Source organism: Amblyraja radiata, chromosome 8, assembly GCF_010909765.2.
Source record: "Amblyraja radiata isolate CabotCenter1 chromosome 8, sAmbRad1.1.pri, whole genome shotgun sequence".
In the NCBI taxonomy this organism is placed as follows: Eukaryota; Metazoa; Chordata; class Chondrichthyes; order Rajiformes; family Rajidae; genus Amblyraja; species Amblyraja radiata.
The window spans coordinates 54,218,871-54,222,786 of record NC_045963.1 but is presented as its reverse complement, the minus strand read 5'-3'; the positions used below and the strand labels follow the sequence as shown (position 1 = coordinate 54,222,786).

General features: G+C 45.0%; 1 pseudogene; it reads left to right on the top strand.

Moving 5' to 3' along the window:
- Nucleotides 1-2,122: 2,122 nt before the first annotated feature.
- LOC116976571 lies at nt 2,123-2,226 on the top strand (annotated as a pseudogene).
- Nucleotides 2,227-3,916: the final 1,690 nt, after the last annotated feature.

Genomic DNA, 3,916 nt, shown 5'->3' with positions numbered 1-3,916 from the left:
CCCAGGACAGAGAGGTTGGATTGGAAATGGGAGGGGGAGTTGAAGTGCTGAGCCACCGGGAGTTCAGGTAGGTTATTGCGGACTGAGCGGAGGTGTTCGGCGAAACGATCGCCCAACCTACGCTTAGTCTCCCCGATGTAAATCAGCTGACATCTAGAGCAGCGGATGCAGTAGATGAGGTTGGAGGAGATACAGGTGAACCTTTGTCGCACCTGGAACGACTGCTTGGGTCCTTGAATGGAGTCGAGGGGGGAGGTGAAGGGACAGGTGTTGCATTTCTTGCGGTTGCAACGGAAAGTGCCCGGGGAGGGGGTGGTGCGGGAGGGAAGGGAAGAATTGACGAGGGAGTTGCGGTGGGAGCCCGCTTTTGCTAGCCCTTGCTGTCTCCTCCCCTTCCTTAACCCTCTAGCTGTCTCCTCCCACCCTCCCATCCGCCCGCCCTCGGGCTCCTCCTCCTCCTCCCCTTTTCCTTCCTTCTCCCCCCCCCACCCCCCATCAGTCCGAAGAAGGGTTTCGACCCGAAACGTCGCCTATTTCCTTCTCTCCATAGATGCTGCTACACCCGCTGAGTTTCCCCAGCAATTTTGTGTACCTTCGATATTCCAGCATCTGCAGTTCCTTTTTGAATACTTACTTTCATTGACTGATGAACAAGGACCCCCAAATCCCAATGTACCGCCCCTTTTCCCAACTTGACACCATTAAGATAATAATCTTCCTTCCTGTTTTTGGTACCAAACGGGATAACCTCACATTTATCCACATTAAACTGCTCTGCCATGCATCTGCCCACTCACCCAACCTGTCCAGGTCACCCTGCATTATCATAGCATTCTCCTCACAGTTCACACTGCCACTCAGCTTTGTGTCATCTGCAAATTTGCTAATGTTACTTTTAATCCCTTCATCTAAATCATTAATATATATTGTAAATTGCTGCAGTCCTAGCACCGAGCCTTGCGGTACCCCACTAGTCACTGCCTGCCATTCTGAAAGGGACCCGTTAATCCCTCCTCTTTGTTTCCTGTCTGCCAACCAATTTTCTATCCATGTCTGCATTCTACCCCCAATACCATGTGCCCTAATTTTGCCCACTAATCTCCCATGTGGGACCTTATCGAATGCTTTCTGAAAGCCCAGGTACACTGCATCCACTGGCTCTCCCTTGTCCATTTCCCTAGTTACATCCTCAAAAAATTCCAAAAGATTAGTGAAGCATGATTTCCCCTTCGTAAATCCATGCTGACTCAGACCGATCCTGTTACTGCTATCCAAATGTGCTGCTATTTCATCTTTTATGATTGACTCCAGCATTTTCCCCACCACCAATGTCAGGCAATGTCAGTCTATAATTCCTTGTTTTCTCTCTCCTGCCTTCCTTAAAAAGTGGGATAAAAAAAAATTCCATTAAAGGCACTGCTAATTGGGATTCTCCAATAAAGAACTGTGGAAATGCATTCTACAAAGTTACTCCACAGTGCCTGGGACAGCTGGAAGCTGAGTATATTCTCAACTCATCTGTTTACACGCTGCTATCTAGTTTAGATCAGCACTTCAGTCTGACTCAATGTCAGTTCAACAGTGTCTGAGTAAATGGAGCCTTTAATTACAAGCCCAATCATTGTACCGGCTGGGAGCCTGGGAAGAAGCACTGATGCAAATCTCATCCCCAAAGGCAAAAGGCATGAAGTGCAGCTGATCTCAGAAGGAGTTAAAGATCAGAAGAAAGACAGACTTTGAATATTTAATTCTGGGGCAATCAAGCATATGTTTGTCACAAAATGCCTCATGTTCACCAAGTGGAGGTTCTTTATCATGAATGCCACCGCGGAATGTCTTTCCAGTGACCAGGAAGTCATAAACTGTTGCTAATTGCTCGACTGATGATCAATGGGACAAAATGTGATCACACATCATAGTAATGGGACCGTGATGGGTATCTGATTGGATTGTGGCCTGCACCATTTGTGCTCGCACTTTGCTTGCCAATTGGCCCTATTGTTTGTAGTAAGTGCTTGGTTCAAACTGGTCAGTGATTGCTAAATATCCCAGATCCATTTGTGCACACTTTGTTGGTGTGGGACCTGAACACAGACAGTAGCTCCACAATCAAAGCTACTGTATTGCTTCTCAGCCTTTTAGCTAAGATCAAGTGTAGTATCTGTTCTTCAGGTGAAGTTTCTGTTCTTATTAAATTGGAGGTCACATTGGTGACCAGGAGTCTGTCAGTTGCTGAATTAGCGGTGGATCCATGCCGGTTGGGTAACCAACGTAACACCTCATCCAATCAGAATGGCGGCAGAAAATGGAGCGGGAGGACAAGGAATCTGCAATACCCTGTGAATGAGCATGAAGGACCTACGCGAGGGGACCCCCTTCTCACGGGACCTGTTCGTCAGGAAGGTCATGCTGCAGGCTTGCCAATTTGAGGCCAAGGACATTTATTAGCAATGTTACAAAATGTTGAGATTTTAACAAGTCTGCAATTTATCCCTTCAGATAAAGCATAAAAAGAAGTTTAATTTGACACCTAATTCACTTTCATATCTTCAGTATTAAAAAAGTTATGGCCATTTTCATACTGAAATTAGCATCTTGTTCCCTATTGTTTTTCCATTGACTTAACTCAAAATCTGTGATCGAGGACAGTCAAAAGCCCATAACTTTCTTAAAAATTAAGAGAACTGAATGAAATTTTCAGTTATTATAGATTGAAGCATTCTGAAACAAATATGAAACAATCTTACTTGGATGACCTGAAATTAAAGCATATAATTAGTTAGTTACCTAATTGTAGCTAATTACAAAATTCAATTACTAGATCTAAACATCTATCCACTTCTTAACATTTTTAAATAGCTTAAGTGTCCAAATAACATTCACACAAGAATTCACAATATAACATGATTTTTAAATCTCATTGTCATGAATTTATAGGCCAAATGGAAGGAATTCCCGTAAATTAATGGTTATTTAAATCACAGCGGCCATGTCCCGGCCGCTCGTTCTGGCTGGACGATCCGGCAGTGCCGACCACAGACTGGACAACACCTCCAAGCTCCTGATGGAGACGGTCAAAGATGCAAAGCTGCGCGATGCCTTCAGCCACCCTGCAGGCACGTCCAAGTCGCAGTTCACCTGGTTCAGCCCGGTCCCGGATAGACTTCCTCTTTACGTCGAAGGCCGTCATGGTCAGATACACCGACCTCACGTCGGTGTTCCTCTCTGACCAGCGCCTCCTTCAGGTTTCCTGTCATGTACAGGACAGGCAAGGCGACACCAAGGCTCTGTGGGGGAGGACACAGTCTATGGTCCTTCCGCTGCTGGACATGGGGGATGGAGTGTGGTGGAGACGCCCCTCAAAAATATGGGAAGGGATTCCACGCTAGTGGGCCACATGAGTGGCAAGGCTGGGGGTTAAATTTGTGTAGACAGTATTGAATGAATGTATAGCCTCCGAGAATGTTGGATGGAGTCTTGTAAGGATCATGTATTAGATATATTTATTTCTCGAATCAAGTATATTTTGAAATGAAAAAAAAATCAAAAATCAAAGCCACTGTCATAGAGACCAGAGTTGACCTCAGACCCTTAGACCCAGCATGGAGAATCACCTGGACTCATTGCACTGGTGATTATTGTACAGTGTCCCTCTCCTTACTCGAAATCTTATTGTGAGTCACATGAATGTAGTATTCAAAAGTAAATTAAAAATGTTTTAAAAGAACTGCAGGGGCAGGAAATCAGAAGTAAAAGTAAAAGATGTAAGAAATTTCCGCAAGTGAGGTAGTGTCTGTGGATATAGAAACGTGGATATAGAAACAGTTAGTCTTTCAGGAATGAGGTGCCTTGTCAGTCAGACTGTGATGCCCACCCACCCAGGCAATGTGCAAGGCTCATGTGGAAAATGGCCAAT